Source organism: Dendrobates tinctorius, unplaced genomic scaffold (genome assembly GCF_039654945.1).
Source record: "Dendrobates tinctorius isolate UK_male_01 unplaced genomic scaffold, ASM3965494v1 ptg000468l, whole genome shotgun sequence".
Taxonomy (NCBI): domain Eukaryota; kingdom Metazoa; phylum Chordata; class Amphibia; order Anura; family Dendrobatidae; genus Dendrobates; species Dendrobates tinctorius.
In genome coordinates, this window is record NW_027362130.1 from 133370 (window position 1) to 157181 (window position 23812).

General features: G+C 56.9%; 1 protein-coding gene across 3 annotated transcripts in view; it reads left to right on the forward strand.

Annotated features, from left to right (window-relative positions):
- Positions 1 to 21423: 21423 nt before the first annotated feature.
- CGN (cingulin) overlaps positions 21424 to 23812 on the forward strand; it is a 64797-nt gene continuing 62408 nt past the window's right edge. For 2 of the 3 annotated variants that reach the window (XM_073564626.1, XM_073564628.1), the window contains exon 1: positions 21424 to 21571. The gene's annotated coding sequence lies outside the window, so the exon portion shown is untranslated. Of the gene's footprint in view, positions 21572 to 21663; positions 21685 to 23812 lie in introns of those variants that run through there. The other variant, XM_073564627.1, reaches the window with a different exon arrangement.

The window sequence follows — 23812 nt, forward strand, 5'->3', positions numbered from 1 at the left end:
GCCAATCTATTACTGGGTTGTGTTTTTCCAACCACGGGAGGCCTAAAACGATAGGTTATGGCATTCCCTCAAAGACATAGCATGACAGGGACTCCTCATGATGAGTCCCTATACGCAGATGTATGTTATCCACGACTTGGGTCAACCTCCCCTGGCTAAGTAGGACAGGGTCAATGGCATGGACGCTTAGGGGTTTGGCTAGCGCCCTACACCTCAGGTCATGGGTCCAGACAAAGTGAGCATCGACCAGATTGACTCCTGCTCCACTGTCCACAAGCACCGGTAGACCCTCAGTCTCCCCGCCAAGCTCCACCTCCGCAGGCAGGTTACAATGAGGGGAAGAAATGGAGGAAATATACACTCCATGGTTGCCTCCCTCCACACGACCAGGGGGACACGGCTTCTTAGCTGGTACAGTAGATTTGGCGCGCATTGGGCAGACTCCGATGAAATGACCACTTTGCCCACAGTAAAAACATGCCCCCCACCACGGCCAACTGCAGTAAACACCATTTGGGCTCCTCCCACCTGCATGGGTTTATCCGTCAGCACTGGTGTGTCCTCCTCCATAGCAAGGACTACAGGGGGCACATTTAGTGTATGCCTCTCCCTGAGGCGTCTATACACCCGGATGGCAAGGGACATGGCGGCCTTCAACGACTTGGGGGTGGCGCACTGCACCAGAGTTTCCTGCAACTTTGGGGACAGACCCTGCTGTGTCAGGTGTTGCACAGCTGACTGTGCTGTGTCTGGTGTAGCAGAGCTGACTGTGCTGTGTCTGGGGTAGCGCAGCTGACTGTGCTGTGTCTGGTGTAGCGCAGCTGACTGTGCTGTGTCTGGTGTAGCGCAGCTGACTGCACTGTGTATGGTGTAGCAGAGCTGACTGTGCTGTGTCTGGTGTAGCGCAGCTGACTGTGCTGTGTCTGGTGTAGCAGAGCTGACTGTGCTGTGTCTGGTGTAGCACGGCTGACTGCGCTGTGTATGGTGTAGCACAGCTGACTGCGCTGTGTATGGTGTAGCACAGCTGACTGCACTGTGTATGGTGTAGCACAGCTGACTGTGCTGTGTCTGGTGTAGCACAGCTGACTGTGCTGTGTCTGGTGTAGCGCAGCTGACTGTGCTGTGTCTGGTGTAGCAGAGCTGACTGTGCTGTGTCTGGTGTAGCAGAGCTGACTGTGCTGTGTCTGGTGTAGCGCAGCTGACTGCGAGCTGACTGCGCTGTGTCTGGTGTAGCAGAGCTGACTGCGCTGTGTATGGTGCAGCACAGCTGACTGCGCTGTGTATGGTGCAGCACAGCTGACTGCGCTGTGTATGGTGCAGCACAGCTGACTGCGCTGTGTATGGTGCAGCACAGCTGACTGTGCTGTTTCTGGTGTAGCGCAGCTGACTGTGCTGTGTCTGGTGTAGCAGAGCTGACTGTGCTGTCTCTGGTGTAGCAGAGCTGACTGTGCTGCCTCTGGTGTAGCAGAGCTGACTGCGCTGTGTCTGGTGTAGCACAGCTGACTGCGCTGTGTCTGGTGTAGCACAGCTGACTGCGCTGTGTCTGGTGTAGCAGAGCTGACTGCGCTGTGTCTGGTGTAGCACAGCTGACTGCGCTGTGTCTGGTGTAGCACAGCTGACTGCGCTGTGTCTGGTGTAGCACAGCTGACTGCGCTGTGTCTGGTGTAGCACAGCTGACTGCGCTGTGTCTGGTGTAGCACAGCTGACTGCGCTGTGTCTGGTGTAGCACAGCTGACTGCGCTGTGTCTGGTGTAGCACAGCTGACTGCGCTGTGTCTGGTGAAGCGCAGCTTACTGCGAGCTGACTGCGCTGTGTCTGGTGTAGCACAGCTGACTGTGCTGAGTCTGGTGTGTCAGAGCTGACTGTGCTGTGTCTGGTGTACCACAGCTGACTGTGCTGTGTCTGGTGTAGCAGAGCTGACTGTGCTGAGTCTGGTGTAGCACAGCTGACTGCGCTGTGTCTGGTGTAGCACAGCTGACTGCGCTGTGTCTGGTGTAGCACAGCTGACTGCGCTGTGTCTGGTGTAGCAAAGCTGACTGCGCTGTGTCTGGTGTAGCGCAGCTGACTGCGCTGTGTCTGGTGTAGCGCAGCTGACTGCGCTGTGTCTGGTGTAGCGCAGCTGACTGCGCTGTGTCTGGTGTAGCGCAGCTGACTGCGCTGTGTCTGGTGTAGCGCAGCTGACTGCGCTGTCTGGTGTAGCGCAGCTGACTGCGCTGTGTCTGGTGTAGCAGAGCTGACTGCGCTGTGTATGGTGCAGCACAGCTGACTGCGCTGTGTATGGTGCAGCACAGCTGACTGCGCTGTGTATGGTGTAGCAGGGCTGACTGTGCTGTGTCTGGTGTAGCACAGCTGACTGAGCTGTGTCTGGTGTAGCGCAGCTGACTGAGCTGTGTCTGGTGTAGCGCAGCTGACTGTGCTGTGTCTGGTGTAGCAGGGCTGACTGCGCTGTGTCTGGTGTAGCACGGCTGACTGCGCTGTGTCTCGTGTAGCACAGCTGACTGCGCTGTGTCTGGTGTAGCACAGCTGACTGCGCTGTGTCTGGTGTAGCGCAGCTGACTGCGCTGTGTCTGGTGTAGCGCAGCTGACTGCGCTGTGTCTGGTGTAGCGCAGCTGACTGCGCTGTGTCTGGTGTAGCAGAGCTGACTGCGCTGTGTATGGTGCAGCACAGCTGACTGCGCTGTGTATGGTGCAGCACAGCTGACTGCGCTGTGTATGGTGTAGCAGGGCTGACTGTGCTGTGTCTGGTGTAGCACAGCTGACTGAGCTGTGTCTGGTGTAGCGCAGCTGACTGTGCTGTGTCTGGTGTAGCGCAGCTGACTGTGCTGTGTCTGGTGTAGCGCAGCTGACTGTGCTGTGTCTGGTGTAGCGCAGCTGACTGTGCTGTGTCTGGTGTAGCAGAGCTGACTGTGCTGTGTCTGGTGTAGCAGAGCTGACTGTGCTGTGTCTGGTGTAGCAGAGCTGACTGCGCTATGTCTGGTGTAGCAGAGCTGACTGCTCTGTGTCAGGTGTACCACAGCTGACTGTGCTGTGTCTGGTGTAGCAGAGCTGACTGCGCTTTGTATGGCGTAGCAGTGCTGACTGCGCTGTGTTTGGCGTAGCAGAACTGACTGTGCTGAGTCTGGTGTAGCACAGCTGACTGCGCTGTGTCTGGTATAGCAGGGCTGACTGTGCTGTGTCTAGTGTAGCACAGCTGACTGCGCTGTGTCTGGTGTAGCACAGCTGACAGCGCTGTGTATGGTGCAGCACAGCTGACTGCGCTGTGTATGGTGCAGCACAGCTGACTGCGCTGTGTATGGTGTAGCAGGGCTGACTGTGCTGTGTCTAGTGTAGCACAGCTGACTGCGCTGTGTCTGGTGTAGCACAGCTGACTGCGCTGTGTCTGGTGTAGCAGAGCTGACTGCGCTGTGTCTGGTGTAGCACGGCTGACTGCGCTGTGTATGGTGTAGCACAGCTGACTGCGCTGTGTATGGTGTAGCACAGCTGACTGCACTGTGTCTGGTGTAGCACAGCTGACTGTACTGTGTCTGGTGTAGCGCAGCTGACTGTGCTGTGTCTGGTGTAGCAGAGCTGACTGTGCTGTGTCTGGTGTAGCAGAGCTGACTGTGCTGTGTCTGGTGTAGCTGAGCTGACTGTGCTGTGTCTGGTGTAGCAGAGCTGACTGTGCTGTGTCTGGTGTAGCAGAGCTGACTGTGCTGTGTCTGGTGTAGCGCAGCTGACTGCGAGCTGACTGCGCTGTGTCTGGTGTAGCAGAGCTGACTGCGCTGTGTATGGTGCAGCACAGCTGACTGCGCTGTGTATGGTGCAGCACAGCTGACTGTGCTGTGTATGGTGCAGCACAGCTGACTGCGCTGTGTATGGTGCAGCACAGCTGACTGCGCTGTGTATGGTGCAGCACAGCTGACTGTGCTGTTTCTGGTGTAGCGCAGCTGACTGTGCTGTGTCTGGTGTAGCAGAGCTGACTGTGCTGTCTCTGGTGTAGCAGAGCTGACTGTGCTGCCTCTGGTGTAGCAGAGCTGACTGCGCTATGTCTGGTGTAGCACAGCTGACTGCGCTGTGTCTGGTGTAGCACAGCTGACTGCGTTGTGTCTGGTGTAGCAGAGCTGACTGCGCTGTGTCTGGTGTAACAGAGCTGACTGCGCTGTGTCTGGTGTAGCACAGCTGACTGCGCTGTGTCTGGTGTAGCACAGCTGACTGCGCTGTGTCTGGTGTAGCACAGCTGACTGCGCTGTGTCTGGTGTAGCACAGGTGACTGCGCTGTGTCTGGTGAAGCGCAGCTGACTGCGAGCTGACTGCGCTGTGTCTGGTGTAGCACAGCTGACTGTGCTGAGTCTGGTGTGGCAGAGCTGACTGTGCTGTGTCTGGTGTGGCAGAGCTGACTGTGCTGTGTCTGGTGTACCACAGCTGACTGTGCTGTGTCTGGTGTAGCAGAGCTGACTGTGCTGAGTCTGGTGTAGCACAGCTGACTGCGCTGTGTCTGGTGTAGCACAGCTGACTGCGCTGTGTCTGGTGTAGCACAGCTGACTGCGCTGTGTCTGTTGTAGCACAGCTGACTGCGCTGTGTCTGGTGTAGCGCAGCTGACTGCGCTGTGTCTGGTGTAGCGCAGCTGACTGCGCTGTGTCTGGTGTAGCGCAGCTGACTGCGCTGTGTCTGGTGTAGCGCAGCTGACTGCGCTGTGTCTGGTGTAGCGCAGCTGACTGCGCTGTGTCTGGTGTAGCGCAGCTGACTGCGCTGTGTCTGGTGTAGCGCAGCTGACTGCGCTGTGTCTGGTGTAGCAGAGCTGACTGCGCTGTGTATGGTGCAGCACAGCTGACTGCGCTGTGTATGGTGCAGCACAGCTGACTGCGCTGTGTATGGTGTAGCAGGGCTGACTGTGCTGTGTCTGGTGTAGCACAGCTGACTGAGCTGTGTCTGGTGTAGCGCAGCTGACTGTGCTGTGTCTGGTGTAGCGCAGCTGACTGAGCTGTGTCTGGTGTAGCAGGGCTGACTGCGCTGTGTCTGGTGTAGCACGGCTGACTGCGCTGTGTCTCGTGTAGCACAGCTGACTGCGCTGTGTCTGGTGTAGCACAGCTGACTGCGCTGTGTCTGGTGTAGCGCAGCTGACTGCGCTGTGTCTGGTGTAGCGCAGCTGACTGCGCTGTGTCTGGTGTAGCGCAGCTGACTGCGCTGTGTCTGGTGTAGCGCAGCTGACTGCGCTGTGTCTGGTGTAGCGCAGCTGACTGCGCTGTGTCTGGTGTAGCGCAGCTGACTGCGCTGTGTCTGGTGTAGCGCAGCTGACTGCGCTGTGTCTGGTGTAGCAGAGCTGACTGCACTGTGTATGGTGCAGAACAGCTGACTGCGCTGTGTATGGTGCAGCACAGCTGACTGCGCTGTGTATGGTGTAGCAGGGCTGACTGTGCTGTGTCTGGTGTAGCACAGCTGACTGAGCTGTGTCTGGTGTAGCGCAGCTGACTGTGCTGTGTCTGGTGTAGCGCAGCTGACTGTGCTGTGTCTGGTGTAGCGCAGCTGACTGTGCTGTGTCTGGTGTAGCAGAGCTGACTGTGCTGTGTCTGGTGTAGCAGAGCTGACTGTGCTGTGTCTGGTGTAGCAGAGCTGACTGCGCTGTGTCTGGTGTAGCAGAGCTGACTGCTCTGTGTCAGGTGTACCACAGCTGACTGTGCTGTGTCTGGCGTAGCAGAGCTGACTGCGCTTTGTATGGCGTAGCAGTGCTGACTGCGCTGTGTTTGGCGTAGCAGAACTGACTGTGCTGAGTCTGGTGTAGCACAGCTGACTGCGCTGTGTATGGTGCAGCACAGCTGACTGCGCTGTGTCTGGTATAGCAGGGCTGACTGTGCTGTGTCTAGTGTAGCACAGCTGACTGCGCTGTGTCTGGTGTAGCACAGCTGACTGCGCTGTGTATGGTGCAGCACAGCTGACTGCGCTGTGTATGGTGCAGCACAGCTGACTGCGCTGAGTCTGGTGTAGCAGGGCTGACTGTGCTGTGTCTAGTGTAGCACAGCTGACTGCGCTGTGTCTGTTGTAGCACACCTGACTGCGCTGTGTCTGGTGTAGCGCAGCTGACTGCGAGCTGACTGCGCTGTGTCTGGTGTAGCAGAGCTGACTGCGCTGTGTATGGTGCAGCACAGCTGACTGCGCTGTGTATGGTGTAGCAGGGCTGACTGTGCTGTGTCTGGTGTAGCAGAGCTGACTGTGCTGTGTCTGGTGTAGCAGAGCTGACTGCGCTGTGTCAGGTGTACCACAGCTGATTGTGCTGTGTCTGGTGTAGCAGAGCTGACTGTGCTGTGTCTGGTGTAGCAGAGCTGACTGCGCTGTGTCAGGTGTACCACAGCTGACTGTGCTGTGTCTGGCGTAGCAGAGCTGACTGCGCTGTGTATGGCGTAGCAGTGCTGACTGCACTGGGTTTGGCGTAGCAGAGCTGACTGTGCTGAGTCTGGTGTAGCACAGCTGACTGCGCTGTGTCTGGTGTAGCGCAGCTGACTGCGCTGTGTCTGGTGTAGCAGAGCTGACTGCGCTGTGTATGGTGCAGCACAGCTGACTGCGCTGTGTATGGTGCAGCACAGCTGACTGCGCTGTGTATGGTGTAGCAGGGCTGACTGTGCTGTGTCTGGTGTAGCACAGCTGACTGAGCTGTGTCTGGTGTAGCGCAGCTGACTGTGCTGTGTCTGGTGTAGCGCAGCTGACTGTGCTGTGTCTGGTGTAGCAGAGCTGACTGTGCTGTGTCTGGTGTAGCAGAGCTGACTGTGCTGTGTCTGGTGTAGCAGAGCTGACTGCCCTATGTCTGGTGTAGCAGAGCTGACTGCTCTGTGTCAGGTGTACCACAGCTGACTGTGCTGTGTCTGGCGTAGCAGAGCTGACTGCGCTTTGTATGGCGTAGCAGTGCTGACTGCGCTGTGTTTGGCGTAGCAGAACTGACTGTGCTGAGTCTGGTGTAGCACAGCTGACTGCGCTGTGTATGGTGCAGCACAGCTGACTGCGCTGTGTCTGGTGTAGCGCAGCTGACTGCGCTGTGTCTGGTGTAGCGCAGCTGACTGCGCTGTGTCTGGTGTAGCAGAGCTGACTGCGCTGTGTATGGTGCAGCACAGCTGACTGCGCTGTGTATGGTGCAGCACAGCTGACTGCGCTGTGTATGGTGTAGCAGGGCTGACTGTGCTGTGTCTGGTGTAGCACAGCTGACTGAGCTGTGTCTGGTGTAGCGCAGCTGACTGTGCTGTGTCTGGTGTAGCGCAGCTGACTGTGCTGTGTCTGGTGTAGCAGAGCTGACTGTGCTGTGTCTGGTGTAGCAGAGCTTACTGTGCTGTGTCTGGTGTAGCAGAGCTGACTGCGCTATGTCTGGTGTAGCAGAGCTGACTGCTCTGTGTCAGGTGTACCACAGCTGACTGTGCTGTGTCTGGCGTAGCAGAGCTGACTGCGCTTTGTATGGCGTAGCAGTGCTGACTGCGCTGTGTTTGGCGTAGCAGAACTGACTGTGCTGAGTCTGGTGTAGCACAGCTGACTGCGCTGTGTATGGTGCAGCACAGCTGACTGCGCTGTGTCTGGTATAGCAGGGCTGACTGTGCTGTGTCTAGTGTAGCACAGCTGACTGCGCTGTGTCTGGTGTAGCACAGCTGACTGCGCTGTGTATGGTGCAGCACAGCTGACTGCGCTGTGTATGGTGCAGCACAGCTGACTGCGCTGAGTCTGGTGTAGCAGGGCTGACTGTGCTGTGTCTAGTGTAGCACAGCTGACTGCGCTGTGTCTGGTGTAGCACAGCTGACTGCGCTGTGTCTGGTGTAGCGCAGCTGACTGCGAGCTGACTGCGCTGTGTCTGGTGTAGCAGAGCTGACTGCGCTGTGTATGGTGCAGCACAGCTGACTGCGCTGTGTATGGTGTAGCAGGGCTGACTGTGCTGTGTCTGGTGTAGCAGAGCTGACTGTGCTGTGTCTGGTGTAGCAGAGCTGACTGCGCTGTGTCAGGTGTACCACAGCTGACTGTGCTGTGTCTGGTGTAGCAGAGCTGACTGTGCTGTGTCTGGTGTAGCAGAGCTGACTGCGCTGTGTCAGGTGTACCACAGCTGACTGTGCTGTGTCTGGCGTAGCAGAGCTGACTGCGCTGTGTATGGCGTAGCAGTGCTGACTGCACTGGGTTTGGCGTAGCAGAGCTGACTGTGCTGAGTCTGGTGTAGCACAGCTGACTGCGCTGTGTCTGGTGTAGCGCAGCTGACTGTGCTGTGTCTGGTGTAGCAGAGCTGACTGTGCTGTGTCTGGTGTAGCAGAGCTGACTGCGCTGTGTCAGGTGTACCACAGCTGACTGTGCTGTGTCTGGTGTAGCAGAGCTGACTGCGCTGTGTCAGGTGTACCACAGCTGACTGTGCTGTGTCTGGTGTAGCAGAGCTGACTGCGCTGTGTATGGCGTAGCAGTGCTGACTGCGCTGTGTTTGGCGTAGCACAGCTGACTGTGCTGAGTCTGGTGTAGCAGACTGACTGCGCTGTGTCTGGTGTAGCACAGCTGACTGCTCTGTTTCTGGTGTAGCAGAGCTGACTGCGCTGTGTCTGGTGTAGCAGAGCTGACTGTGCTGTGTATGGTGTAGCACAGCTGACTGCACTGTGTCTGGTGTAGCACAGCTGACTGCACTGTGTATGGTGTAGCACAGCTGACTGTACTGTGTCTGGTGTAGCACAGCTGACTGTACTGTGTCTGGTGTAGCGCAGCTGACTGCGAGCTGACTGCGCTGTGTCTGGTGTAGCAGAGCTGACTGCGCTGTGTATGGTGCAGCACAGCTGACTGCGCTGTGTATGGTGCAGCACAGTTGACTGCGCTGTGTATGGTGCAGCACAGCTGACTGCGCTGTGTATGGTGCAGCACAGCTGACTGTGCTGTGTCTGGTGTAGCAGAGCTGACTGTGCTGTCTCTGGTGTAGCAGAGCTGACTGTGCTGTCTCTGGTGTAGCACAGCTGACTGCGCTGTGTCTGGTGTAGCAGAGCTGACTGCGCTGTGTCTGGTGTAGCAGGGCTGACTGCGCTGTGTCCGGTGTAGCACAGCTGACTGTGCTGTGTCTGGTGTAGCAAAGCTGACTGCGCTGTGTCTGGTGTAGCACAGCTGACTGCGCTGTGTCTGGTGAAGAGCAGCTGACTGCGAGCTGACTGCGCTGTGTCTGGTGTAGCACAGCTGACTGTGCTGAGTCTGGTGTAGCAGAGCTGACTGTGCTGTGTCTGGTGTACCACAGCTGACTGTGCTGTGTCTGGTGTAGCAGAGCTGACTGCGCTGAGTCTGGTGTAGCACAGCTGACTGCGCTGTGTCTGGTGTAGCACAGCTGACTGCGCTGTGTCTGGTGTAGCACAGCTGACTGCGCTGTGTCTGGTGTAGCACAGCTGACTGCGCTGTGTCTGGTGTAGCGCAGCTGACTGCGCTGTGTCTGGTGTAGCGCAGCTGACTGTACTGTGTCTGGTGTAGACCAGCTGACTGCGCTGTGTCTGGTGTAGCAAAGCTGACTGCGCTGTGTCTGGTGTAGCGCAGCTGACTGTGCTGTGTCTGGTGTAGCACAGCTGACTGCGCTGTGTCTGGTGTAGCACAGCTGACTGCGCTGTGTATGGTGCAGCACAGCTGACTGCGCTGTGTATGGTGCAGCACAGCTGACTGCGCTGTGTATGATGTAGCAGGGCTGACTGCGCTGTGTCTGGTGTAGCACGGCTGACTGTGCTATGTCTCGTGTAGCACAGCTGACTGCGCTGTGTCTGGTGTAGCACAGCTGACTGCGCTGTGTCTGGTGTAGCGCAGCTGACTGCGCTGTGTCTGGTGTAGCGCAGCTGACTGTGCTGTGTCTGGTGTAGCAGAGCTGACTGTGCTGTGTCTGGTGTAGCAGAGCTGACTGTGCTGTGTCTGGTGTAGCAGAGTTGACTGTGCTGTGTCAGGTGTACCACAGCTGACTGTGCTGTGTCTGGCGTAGCAGTGCTGACTGCGCTGTATTTGGCATAGCAGAGCTGACTGCGCTGAGTCTGGTGTAGCAGACTGACTGCGCTGTGTCTGGTGTAGCACAGCTGACTGCGCTGTGTCTGGTGTAGCACAGCTGACTGCGCTGTGTCTGGTGTAGCACAGCTGACTGCGCTGTGTATGGTGCAGCACAGCTGACTGCGCTGTGTATGGTGCAGCACAGCTGACTGCGCTGTGTATGGTGTAGCAGGGCTGACTGTGCTGTGTCTGGTGTAGCAGGGCTGACTGTGCTGTGTCTGGTGTAGCAGGGCTGACTGTGCTGTGTCTGGTGTAGCACAGGTGACTGTGCTGTGTCTAGTGTAGCACAGCTGACTGCGCTGTGTCTGGTGTAGCGCAGCTGACTGCGAGCTGACTGCGCTGTGTCTGGTGTAGCAGAGCTGACTGCGCTGTGTCTGGTGTAGCAGAGCTGACTGTGCTGTGTCTGGTGTAGCACAGCTGACTGTGCTGTGTCTAGTGTAGCACAGCTGACTGCGCTGTGTCTGGTGTAGCGCAGCTGACTGCGAGCTGACTGCGCTGTGTCTGGTGTAGCAGGGCTGACTGTGCTGTGTCTGGTGTAGCAGAGCTGACTGTGCTGTGTCTGGTGTAGCACAGCTGACTGTGCTGTGTCTAGTGTAGCACAGCTGACTGCGCTGTGTCTGGTGTAGCGCAGCTGACTGCGAGCTGACTGCGCTGTGTCTGGTGTAGCACAGCTGACTGTGCTGTGTCTAGTGTAGCACAGCTGACTGTGCTGTGTCTGGTGTAGCGCAGCTGACTGCGAGCTGACTGCGCTGTGTCTGGTGTAGCAGAGCTGACTGCGCTGTGTATGGTGCAGCACAGCTGACTGCGCTGTGTATGGTGCAGCACAGCTGACTGTGTATGGTGCAGCACAGCTGACTGCGCTGTGTATGGTGCAGCACAGCTGACTGCGCTGTGTATGGTGTAGCAGGGCTGACTGTGCTGTGTCTGGTGTAGCACAGCTGACTGCGCTGTGTCTGGTGTAGCGCAGCTGACTGCGCTGTGTCTGGTGTAGCAGAGCTGACTGCGCTGTGTCTGGTGTAGCAGAGCTGACTGCGCTGTGTCTGGTGTAGCAGAGCTGACTGCGCTGTGTCTGGTGTAGCAGGGCTGACTGCGCTGTGTCTGGTGTAGCAGAGCTGACTGTGCTGTGTCTGGTGTAGCAGAGCTGACTGTGCCGTGTCTGGTGTAGCAGAGCTGACTGCGCTGTGTCTGGTGTAGCAGAGCTGACTGCGCTGTGTCAGGTGTACCACAGCTGACTGTGCTGTGTCTGGTGTAGCAGAGCTGACTGCGCTGTGTATGGTGTAGCAGGGCTGACTGCGCTGTGTCTGGTGTAGCACAGCTGACTGCGCTGTGTCTAGTGTAGCACAGCTGACTGCGCTGTGTATGGTGTAGCACAGCTGACTGTGCTGTGTCTAGTGTAGCACAGCTGACTGCGCTGTGTCTGGTGTAGAGCAGCTGACTGCGCTGTGTCTGGTGTAGCAGAGCTGACTGCGCTGTGTCTGGTGTAGCACAGCTGACTGCGCTGTGTCTGGTGTAGCAGGGCTGACTGCGCTGTGTCTGGTGTAGCAGGGCTGACTGCGCTGTGTCTGGTGTAGCACAGCTGACTGCGCTGTGTCTGGTGTAGCACAGCTGACTGCGCTGTGTCTGGTGTAGCACAGCTGACTGCGCTGTGTCTGGTGTAGCACAGCTGACTGCGCTGTGTCTGGTGTAGCACGGCTGACTGCGCTGTGTCTGGTGTAGCACGGCTGACTGCGCTGTGTCTGGTGTAGCACGGCTGACTGCGCTGTGTCTGGTGTAGCACGGCTGACTGCGCTGTGTCTGGTGTAGCACGGCTGACTGCGCTGTGTCTGGTGTAGCACGGCTGACTGCGCTGTGTCTGGTGTAGCACGGCTGACTGCGCTGTGTCTGGTGTAGCAGAGCTGACTGCGCTGTGTCTGGTGTAGCAGAGCTGACTGCGCTGTGTCTGGTGTAGCAGAGCTGACTGCGCTGTGTCTGGTGTAGCAGAGCTGACTGCGCTGTGTCTGGTGTAGCACGGCTGACTGCGCTGTGTCTGGTGTAGCACAGCTGACTGCGCTGTGTCTGGTGTAGCACAGCTGACTGCGCTGTGTCTGGTGTAGCACAGCTGACTGCGCTGTGTCTGGTGTAGCACAGCTGACTGCGCTGTGTCTGGTGTAGCACAGCTGACTGCGCTGTGTCTGGTGTAGCGCAGCTGACTGTGCTGTGTCTGGTGTAGCGCAGCTGACTGTACTGTGTCTGGTGTAGACCAGCTGACTGCGCTGTGTCTGGTGTAGCAAAGCTGACTGCGCTGTGTCTGGTGTAGCGCAGCTGACTGCGCTGTGTCTGGTGTAGCACAGCTGACTGCGCTGTGTCTGGTGTAGCACAGCTGACTGCGCTGTGTATGGTGCAGCACAGCTGACTGCGCTGTGTATGGTGCAGCACAGCTGACTGCGCTGTGTATGGTGCAGCACAGCTGACTGCGCTGTGTATGGTGTAGCAGGGCTGACTGCGCTGTGTCTGGTGTAGCAGGGCTGACTGTGCTGTGTCTGGTGTAGCAGAGCTGACTGTGCTGTGTCTGGTGTAGCACAGCTGACTGTGCTAAGTCTAGTGTAGCACAGCTGACTGCGCTGTGTCTGGTGTAGCGCAGCTGACTGTGCTGTGTCTGGTGTAGCGCAGCTGACTGCGAGCTGACTGCGCTGTGTCTGGTGTAGCAGAGCTGACTGCGCTGTGTATGGTGCAGCACAGCTGACTGCGCTGTGTATGGTGCAGCACAGCTGACTGCGCTGTGTATGGTGCAGCACAGCTGACTGCGCTGTGTATGGTGCAGCACAGCTGACTGCGCTGTGTATGGTGCAGCACAGCTGACTGCGCTGTGTATGGTGCAGCAGGGCTGACTGTGCTGTGTCTGGTGTAGCACAGCTGACTGCGCTGTGTCTGGTGTTGCGCAGCTGACTGCGCTGTGTCTGGTGTAGCAGAGCTGACTGCGCTGTGTCTGGTGTAGCAGAGCTGACTGCGCTGTGTCTGGTGTAGCAGAGCTGACTGCGCTGTGTCTGGTGTAGCAGAGCTGACTGCGCTGTGTCTGGTGTAGCAGGGCTGACTGCGCTGTGTCTGGTGTAGCAGGGCTGACTGCGCTGTGTCTGGTGTAGCAGAGCTGACTGTGCTGTGTCTGGTGTAGCAGAGCTGACTGTGCTGTGTCTGGTGTAGCAGAGCTGACTGCGCTGTGTCTGGTGTAGCAGAGCTGACTGTGCTGTGTCAGGTGTACCACAGCTGACTGCGCTGTGTATGGTGTAGCAGGGCTGACAGCGCTGTGTCTGGTGTAGCACAGCTGACTGCGCTGTGTCTGGTGTAGCACAGCTGACTGCGCTGTGTCTAGTGTAGCACAGCTGACTGCGCTGTGTCTAGTGTAGCACAGCTGACTGCGCTGTGTATGGTGTAGCACAGCTGACTGCGCTGTGTCTAGTGTAGCACAGCTGACTGCGCTGTGTCTGGTGTAGCGCAGCTGACTGCGCTGTGTCTGGTGTAGCAGAGCTGACTGCGCTGTGTCTGGTGTAGCACAGCTGACTGCGCTGTGTCTGGTGTAGCACAGCTGACTGCGCTGTGTCTGGTGTAGCAGGGCTGACTGCGCTGTGTCTGGTGTAGCAGGGCTGACTGCGCTGTGTCTGGTGTAGCAGGGCTGACTGCGCTGTGTCTGGTGTAGCAGAGCTGACTGCGCTGTGTCTGGTGTAGCACAGCTGACTGCGCTGTGTCTGGTGTAGCACAGCTGACTGCGCTGTGTCTGGTGTAGCACAGCTGACTGCGCTGTGTCTGGTGTAGCACAGCTGACTGCGCTGTGTCTGGTGTAGCACAGCTGACTGCGCTGTGTCTGGTGTAGCACAGCTGACTGCGCTGTGTCTGGTGTAGCACAGCTGACTGCGCTGTGTCTGGTGTAGCACAGCTGACTGTGCTGTGTCTGGTGTAGCAGAGCTGACTGCGCTGTGTATGGTGCAGCACGGCTGACTGCGCTGTGTATGGTGCAGCACGGCTGACTGCGCTGTGTATGGTGTAGCAGGGCTGACTGCGCTGTGTCTGGTGTAGCAGACCTGACTGCGCTGTGTCTGGTGTAGCACGGCTGACTGCGCTGTGTCTGGTGTAGCACGGCTGACTGCGCTGTGTCTGGTGTAGCAGGGCTGACTGTGCTGTGTCTGGTGTAGCAGAGCTGACTGCGCTGTGTCTGGTGTAGCAGAGCTGACTGCGCTGTGTCTGGTGTAGCAGAGCTGACTGCGCTGTGTCTGGTGTAGCAGAGCTGACTGCGCTGTGTCTGGTGTAGCAGGGCTGACTGCGCTGTGTCTGGTGTAGCAGGGCTGACTGCACTGTGTCTGGTGTAGCAGAGCTGACTGTGCTGTGTCTGGTGTAGCAGAGCTGACTGTGCTGTGTCTGGTGTAGCAGAGCTGACTGCGCTGTGTCTGGTGTAGCAGAGCTGACTGTGCTGTGTCAGGTGTACCACAGCTGACTGCGCTGTGTATGGTGTAGCAGGGCTGACAGCGCTGTGTCTGGTGTAGCACAGCTGACTGCGCTGTGTCTGGTGTAGCACAGCTGACTGCGCTGTGTCTAGTGTAGCACAGCTGACTGCGCTGTGTCTAGTGTAGCACAGCTGACTGCGCTGTGTATGGTGTAGCACAGCTGACTGCGCTGTGTCTAGTGTAGCACAGCTGACTGCGCTGTGTCTGGTGTAGCGCAGCTGACTGCGCTGTGTCTGGTGTAGCAGAGCTGACTGCGCTGTGTCTGGTGTAGCACAGCTGACTGCGCTGTGTCTGGTGTAGCAGGGCTGACTGCGCTGTGTCTGGTGTAGCAGGGCTGACTGCGCTGTGTCTGGTGTAGCAGGGCTGACTGCGCTGTGTCTGGTGTAGCAGAGCTGACTGCGCTGTGTCTGGTGTAGCACAGCTGACTGCGCTGTGTCTGGTGTAGCACAGCTGACTGCGCTGTGTCTGGTGTAGCACAGCTGACTGCGCTGTGTCTGGTGTAGCACAGCTGACTGCGCTGTGTCTGGTGTAGCACAGCTGACTGCGCTGTGTCTGGTGTAGCACAGCTGACTGCGCTGTGTCTGGTGTAGCACAGCTGACTGTGCTGTGTCTGGTGTAGCAGAGCTGACTGCGCTGTGTATGGTGCAGCACGGCTGACTGCGCTGTGTATGGTGCAGCACGGCTGACTGCGCTGTGTATGGTGTAGCAGGGCTGACTGCGCTGTGTCTGGTGTAGCAGACCTGACTGCGCTGTGTCTGGTGTAGCACGGCTGACTGCGCTGTGTCTGGTGTAGCACGGCTGACTGCGCTGTGTCTGGTGTAGCAGGGCTGACTGTGCTGTGTCTGGTGTAGCAAAGCTGACTGCGCTGTGTATGGTGTAGCAAAGCTGACTGCGCTGTGTCTGGTGTAGCACGGCTTACTGCGCTGTGTCTGGTGTAGCACAGCTGACTGCGCTGTGTCTGGTGTAGCACAGCTGACTGCGCTGTGTCTGGTGTAGCACAGCTGACTGCGCTGTGTCTGGTGTAGCACAGCTGACTGCGCTGTGTATGGTGTAGCAGAGCTGACTGCGCTGTGTCTGGTGTAGCACAGCTGACTGCGCTGTGTCTGGTGTAGCACAGCTGACTGCGCTGTGTCTGGTGTAGCAGAGCTGACTGCGCTGTGTCTGGTGTAGCAGAGTTGACTGCGCTGTGTCTGGTGTAGCAGAGCTGACTGCGCTGTGTCTGGTGTAGCATAGCTGACTGCGCTGTGTCTGGTGTAGCACGGATGACTGCGCTGTGTCTGGTGTAGCAGAGCTGACTGCGCTGTGTCTGGTGTAGCAGAGCTGACTGCGCTGTGTCTGGTGTAGCAGAGTTGACTGCGCTGTGTCTGGTGTAGCAGAGCTGACTGCGCTGTGTCTGGTGTAGCATAGCTGACTGCGCTGTGTCTGGTGTAGCACGGATGACTGCGCTGTGTCTGGTGTAGCAGGGCTGACTGCGCTGTGTCTGGTGTAGCAGAGCTGACTGTGCTGTGTCTGGTGTAGCATAGCTGACTGCGCTGTGTCTGGTGTAGTACAGCTGACTGCGCTGTGTCTGGTGTAGCACAGCTGACTGCGCTGTGTCTGGTGTAGCAGAGCTGACTGCGCTGTGTCTGGTGTAGCAGAGCTGACTGCGCTGTGTCTGGTGTAGCACGGCTGACTGCGCTGTGTCTGGTGTAGCACGGCTGACTGCGCTGTGTCTGGTGTAGCACGGCTGACTGCGCTGTGTATGGTGTAGCACGGCTGACTGCGCTGTGTCTGGTGTAGCACGGCTGACTGCGCTGTGTCTGGTGTAGCACGGCTGACTGCGCTGTGTCTGGTGTAGCACGGCTGACTGCGCTGTGTCTGGTGTAGCACGGCTGACTGCGCTGTGTCTGGTGTAGCACGGCTGACTGCGCTGTGTCTGGTGTAGCACAGCTGACTGCGCTGTGTCTGGTGTAGCACAGCTGACTGCGCTGTGTCTGGTGTAGCACAGCTGACTGCGCTGTGTCTGGTGTAGCACAGCTGACTGCGCTGTGTCTGGTGTAGCAGAGCTGACTGCGCTGTGTATGGTGCAGCACGGCTGACTGCGCTGTGTATGGTGCAGCACGGCTGACTGCGCTGTGTATGGTGTAGCAGGGCTGACTGCGCTGTGTCTGGTGTAGCAGACCTGACTGCGCTGTGTCTGGTGTAGCACGGCTGACTGCGCTGTGTCTGGTGTAGCAGGGCTGACTGTGCTGTGTCTGGTGTAGCAGAGCTGACTGTGCTGAGTCTGGTGTAGCACAGCTGACTGCGCTGTGTCTGGTGTAGCACGGCTGACTGTGCTGTTTCTGGTGTAGCACGGCTGACTGCGCTGTGTCTGGTGTAGCAGCTGTGTCTGGTGTAGCACAGCTGACTGCGCTGTGTATGGTGTAGCAGAGCTGACTGCGCTGTGTCTGGTGTAGCACGGCTGACTGCGCTGTGTCTGGTGTAGCACGGCTGACTGTACTGAGTCTGGTGTAGCACAGCTGACTGCGCTGTGTCTGGTGTAGCAAAGCTGACTGCGCTGTGTATGGTGTAGCACGGCTGACTGCGCTGTGTCTGGTGTAGCACAGCTGACTGCGCTGTGTATGGTGTAGCAGAGCTGACTGCGCTGTGTCTGGTGTAGCACGGCTGACTGCGCTGTGTCTGGTGTAGCACAGCTGACTGTGCTGAGTCTGGTGTAGCACAGCTGACTGCGCTGTGTCTGGTGTAGCAGGGCTGACTGCGCTGTGTCTGGTGTAGCACGGCTGACTGTGCTGAGTCTGGTGTAGCACAGCTGACTGCGCTGTGTCTGGTGTAGCACAGCTGACTGCGCTGTGTCTGGTGTAGCACAGCTGACTGCGCTGTGTCTGGTGTAGCACAGCTGACTGCGCTGTGTCTGGTGTAGCACAGCTGACTGCGCTGTGTATGGTGTAGCAGAGCTGACTGCGCTGTGTCTGGTGTAGCACGGCTGACTGCGCTGTGTCTGGTGTAGCACAGCTGACTGCGCTGTGTCTGGTGTAGCACAGCTGACTGCGCTGTGTCTGGTGTAGCACAGCTGACTGCGCTGTGTCTGGTGTAGCACAGCTGACTGCGCTGTGTATGGTGTAGCAGAGCTGACTGCGCTGTGTCTGGTGTAGCACAGCTGACTGCGCTGTGTCTGGTGTAGCACAGCTGACTGCGCTGTGTCTGGTGTAGCAGAGCTGACTGCACTGTGTCTGGTGTAGCAGAGTTGACTGCGCTGTGTCTGGTGTAGCAGAGCTGACTGCGCTGTGTCTGGTGTAGCATAGCTGACTGCGCTGTGTCTGGTGTAGCACGGATGACTGCGCTGTGTCTGGTGTAGCAGAGCTGACTGCGCTGTGTCTGGTGTAGCAGAGCTGACTGCGCTGTGTCTGGTGTAGCAGAGCTGACTGCGCTGTGTCTGGTGTAGCAGAGTTGACTGCGCTGTGTCTGGTGTAGCAGAGCTGACTGCGCTGTGTCTGGTGTAGCATAGCTGACTGCGCTGTGTCTGGTGTAGCACGGATGACTGCGCTGTGTCTGGTGTAGCAGGACTGACTGCGCTGTGTCTGGTGTAGCAGAGCTGACTGTGCTGTGTCTGGTGTAGCATAGCTGACTGCGCTGTGTCTGGTGTAGCACGGCTGACTGCGCTGTGTCTGGTGTAGTACAGCTGACTGCGCTGTGTATGGTGTAGCACGGCTGACTGCGCTGTGTCTGGTGTAGCACAGCTGACTGCGCTGTGTCTGGTGTAGCACAGCTGACTGTACTGAGTCTGGTGTAGCAGAGCTGACTGCGCTGTGTCTGGTGTAGCAGGGCTGACTGCGCTGTGTCTGGTGTAGCACGGCTGACTGTGCTGAGTCTGGTGTAGCACAGCTGACTGCGCTGTGTCTGGTGTAGCACAGCTGACTGCGCTGTGTATGGTGTAGCAATGCTGACTGCGCTGTGTCTGGTGTAGCACAGCTGACTGCGCTGTGTATGGTGTAGCACAGCTGACTGCGCTGTGTCTGGTGTAGCACAGCTGACTGTGCTGTGTCTGGTGTAGCACAGCTGACTGTACTGAGTCTGGTGTAGCAGAGCTGACTGCGCTGTGTCTGGTGTAGCAGGGCTGACTGCGCTGTGTCTGGTGTAGCACGGCTGACTGTGCTGAGTCTGGTGTAGCACAGCTGACTGCGCTGTGTCTGGTGTAGCACAGCTGACTGCGCTGTGTCTGGTGTAGCACAGCTGACTGCGCTGTGTCTGGTGTAGCAGAGCTGACTGCGCTGTGTCTGGTGTAGCAGAGTTGACTGCGCTGTGTCTGGTGTAGCAGAGTTGACTGCGCTGTGTCTGGTGTAGCACAGCTGACTGCGCTGTGTCTGGTGTAGCAGAGCTGACTGCGCTGTGTCTGGTGTAGCACGGATGACTGCGCTGTGTCTGGTGTAGCAGAGCTGACTGCGCTGTGTCTGGTGTAGGAGAGCTGACTGCGCTGTGTCTGGTGTAGCAGAGTTGACTGCGCTGTGTCTGGTGTAGCAGAGCTGACTGCGCTGTGTCTGGTGTAGCATAGCTGACTGCGCTGTGTCTGGTGTAGCACGGATGACTGCGCTGTGTCTGGTGTAGCAGGGCTGACTGCGCTGTGTCTGGTGTAGCAGAGCTGACTGTGCTGTGTCTGGTGTAGCATAGCTGACTGCGCTGTGTCTGGTGTAGCACGGCTGACTGCGCTGTGTCTGGTGTAGCAGAGCTGACTGCGCTGTGTCTGGTGTAGCAGAGCTGACTGCGCTGTGTCTGGTGTAGCACAGCTGACTGCGCTGTGTATGGTGTAGCACAGCTGACTGCGCTGTGTCTGGTGTAGCACAGCTGACTGCGCTGTGTCTGGTGTAGCAGAGCTGACTGCGCTGTGTCTGGTGTAGCACGGCTGACTGCGCTGTGTATGGTGTAGCACGGCTGACTGCGCTGTGTATGGTGTAGCACGGCTGACTGCGCTGTGTATGGTGTAGCACGGCTGACTGCGCTGTGTCTGGTGTAGCACGGCTGACTGCGCTGTGTATGGTGTAGCACGGCTGACTGCGCTGTGTCTGGTGTAGCACAGCTGACTGCGCTGTGTCTGGTGTAGCACAGCTGACTGCGCTGTGTCTGGTGTAGCACAGCTGACTGCGCTGTGTCTGGTGTAGCACGGCTGACTGCGCTCTGTCTGGTGTAGCAGGGCTGACTGTGCTGTGTCTGGTGTAGCACGGCTGACTGCGCTGTGTCTGGTGTAGCACAGCTGACTGCGCTGTGTCTGGTGTAGCACAGCTGACTGCGCTGTGTCTGGTGTAGCACAGCTGACTGCGCTGTGTCTGGTGTAGCACAGCTGACTGCGCTGTGTCTGGTGTAGCACAGCTGACTGCGCTGTGTCTGGTGTAGCACAGCTGACTGCGCTGTGTCTGGTGTAGCACAGCTGACTGCGCTGTGTCTGGTGTAGCACAGCTGACTGCGCTGTGTCTGGTGTAGCACGGCTGACTGCGCTGTGTCTGGTGTAGCAGGGCTGACTGCGCTGTGTCTGGTGTAGCACGGCTGACTGCGCTGTGTCTGGTGTAGCAGAGCTGACTGCGCTGTGTCTGGTGTAGCACAGCTGACTGTGCTGTGTCTAGTGTAGCACAGCTGACTGCGCTGTGTCTGGTGTAGCGCAGCTGACTGCGCTGTGTCTGGTGTAGCGCAGCTGACTGCGCTGTGTCTGGTGTAGCAGAGCTGACTGCGCTGTGTCTGGTGTAGCACGGCTGACTGCGCTGTGTCTAGTGTAGCACAGCTGACTGCGCTGTGTATGGTGTAGCACAGCTGACTGTGCTGTGTCTAGTGTAGCACAGCTGACTGCGCTGTGTCTGGTGTAGCGCAGCTGACTGCGCTGTGTCTGGTGTAGCGCAGCTGACTGCGCTGTGTCTGGTGTAGCGCAGCTGACTGCGCTGTGTCTGGTGTAGCGCAGCTGACTGCGCTGTGTCTGGTGTAGCAGAGCTGACTGCGCTGTGTCTGGTGTAGCACGGCTGACTGCGCTGTGTATGGTGTAGCACGGCTGACTGCGCTGTGTCTGGTGTAGCACAGCTGACTGCGCTGTGTATGGTGTAGCACGGCTGACTGCGCTGTGTCTGGTGTAGCACAGCTGACTGCGCTGTGTCTGGTGTAGCACAGCTGACTGCGCTGTGTCTGGTGTAGCACAGTTGACTGCGCTGTGTCTGGTGTAGCACAGCTGACTGCGCTGTGTCTGGTGTAGCACAGCTGACTGCGCTGTGTCTGGTGTAGCACGGCTGACTGCGCTGTGTCTGGTGTAGCAGAGCTGACTGCGCTGTGTCTGGTGTAGCACGGCTGACTGCGCTGTGTCTGGTGTAGCACAGCTGACTGCGCTGTGTCTGGTGTAGCACAGCTGACTGCGCTGTGTCTGGTGTAGCACAGCTGACTGCGCTGTGTCTGGTGTAGCAGGGCTGACTGCGCTGTGTCTGGTGTAGCAGAGCTGACTGCGCTGTGTCTGGTGTAGCACGGCTGACTGCGCTGTGTCTGGTGTAGCAGAGCTGACTGCGCTGTGTCTGGTGTAGCAGAGCTGACTGCGCTGTGTCTGGTGTAGCACGGCTGACTGCGCTGTGTCTGGTGTAGCAGAGCTGACTGTGCTGTGCCTGGCGTCGCTGGAACGAATTTGTCATATGAAATGCTTTGGGGTGATGTGGAGGAGTGACTGCTACCTCAAGTCTCCAGGCCTGTCCACCACTCAGTGAGGAGACACAGGGAAAGACGGCCTCCAGTACATGGACAGCATCTCCCAGCAGTCCCTCACCAGGATATGTTCTCCCTCTTGCCGGACAGCACCACAGGCGATCAGTACAGCGGCTGCTACAGCAGAGTCACGGACAGGTGACTGTCACCAATCGATGGTTGCTTGACAACCAGAAACATGGCGCTCATCACGTGACTTGAAGCCACTATGCCTCAGGTTGTGAGTGAGCTCACCTTCTGCCTCCGCCTTCTTCTGCTTTCCACCAGTGAGCGGAAGGGAAAGGAGCGGGGACAGAGGATGGAGGTCTGTCATTGGTACCGGTGTTTTTAGAGGGGCGGGGTTACAGGGAGGGGAGCTTTGTGGATGGAGGTGCGGCTCAGTGTCAGGTTGGAGAAGACCGGAGGAGTAGCGCAGGAGGTGAGAGGCTGGACAGGCTGCGGGTCGGGGAGGGGGCGACGGGGCTCGGAGGAGCAGATAAACTGGACCGTTTTCGGACTGTCACGTGCATAATATTTCGTATCATTATATTGGTTTGTGTGTTATATCATACCGTATCCATCTCATTACACCTCTACTGTATTTTATCCAACCCGTGTCCCGTATGTTTACACCTGTGCTATGTTATTACATCCCAGTGCTGTATATTACACCTGTGCTATGGGTTTTTAGACCCACGATCTTGTGTATTACACCTGTGCTGTGGGTTATTACACCCCGATGCTTTGTATTACACCTGTGCTTTGGGTTATTAGACTGCCGGTCCTGTATACTACCCCTGTGCTGTGTATTACATCTGTGCTGTGGGTTATTACACCCCGGTCCTGTTTATTACACCTGTGCTATGTGTTATCAGGTGCTGTGTATTACACCTGTGCTATGGGTTATTAGACCCCCGGTCCTGTGTATTACACCTTTGCTCTGGGTTAATAGACCCCCGGTCCTGTGTATTACACCTGTGCTCTAGGTTATTAGCACAGGTGTAATACACAGGATCGGGGATCTATGTGTTATCTGTTGCTGTGTATTACACCTGTGCTGTGAGTTATTACACCCCGGTGCTTTGTATTACACCTGTGCTATGGGTTATTAGACTGCCGGTCCTGTATATTACACCTGTGCTATGTGTTATCAGGTGCTGTGTATTACACCTGTTCTATGGGTTATTAGACCCCCGGTCCTGTGTATTACACCTGTGGTCTAGGTTAGTAGACCCCCGGTCCTGTGTATTACACCTGTGGTCTAGGTTAGTAGACCCCCGGTCCTGTGTATTACACCTGTGGTCTAGGTTAGTAGACCCCCGGTCCTGTGTATTACACCTGTGGTCTAGGTTAGTAGACCCCCCGGTCCTGTGTATTACACCTGTGGTCTAGGTTAGTAGACCCCCCGGTCCTGTGTATTACACCTGTGGTCTAGGTTAGTAGACCCCCCGGTCCTGTGTATTACACCTGTGGTCTAGGTTAGTAGACCCCCCGGTCCTGTGTATTACACCTGTGGTCTAGGTTAGTAGACCCCCCGGTCCTGTGTATTACACCTGTGGTCTATGTTAGTAGACCCCACGGTCCTGTGTATTACACCTGTGGTCTAGGTTAGTAGACCCCACGGTCCTGTGTATTACACCTGTGGTCTAGGTTAGTAGACCCCCCGGTCCTGTGTATTACACCTTTGGTCTAGGTTAGTAGACCCCCCGGTCCTGTGTATTACACCTGTGGTCTAGGTTAGTAGACCCCCCGGTCCTGTGTATTACACCTGTGGTCTAGGTTAGTAGACCCCCCGGTCCTGTGTATTACACCTGTGGTCTAGGTTAGTAGACCCCCCGGTCCTGTGTATTACACCTGTGGTCTAGGTTAGTAGACCCCCCGGTCCTGTGTATTACACCTGTGGTCTAGGTTAGTAGACCCCCCGGTCCTGTGTATTACACCTGTGGTCTAGGTTAGTAGACCCCCCGGTCCTGTGTATTACACCTGTGGTCTAGGTTAGTAGACCCCCCGGTCCTGTGTATTACACCTGTGGTCTAGGTTAGTAGACCCCCCGGTCCTGTGTATTACACCTGTGGTCTAGGTTAGTAGACCCCCCGGTCCTGTGTATTACACCTGTGGTCTAGGTTAGTAGACCCCCCGGTCCTGTGTATTAAATCTATGCTTCTGTCCTGCTCATTGTTATGATGTGTAAGTGCATAATGTGGAATATCTTCTGTATTGAGTATTCGTGTGAAATATAGAAAAGCAAATCATAAACAATTTAAAACATAAACAATGGGAGAGAAAAATAGAAAAACCTAAAGCTTGCTGTGACACTGGTATTGGCACACTTTACATTAGATTAGTATGGAAACACATTTTGACTTGCTTGTTGTAAATCACAAATGAGAATCACCTGTGATTAATTGTCGTTGTCTATGTGATATGAATTAGCCAATGAATGATGACTTCAGTGTTGTATAAAGCCACATGGTAGGCCCTGTTCCTTTGTCACAATGGTGAAGATGAAGGAGTTGTCTGAGGACATCAGAACTGCTTTTAGGAGAAACAAGACTTCCAAAGGGTATAAGGCCATCTCCCAAGACCTTGGTAGATTTCTAAGCTTGAGACCGTCAAGAATCTCTCTGGACGTGGGGAAAGAGGAAAATTGACGAGATGTCTTCGAAGGTTGGTGGAAAAA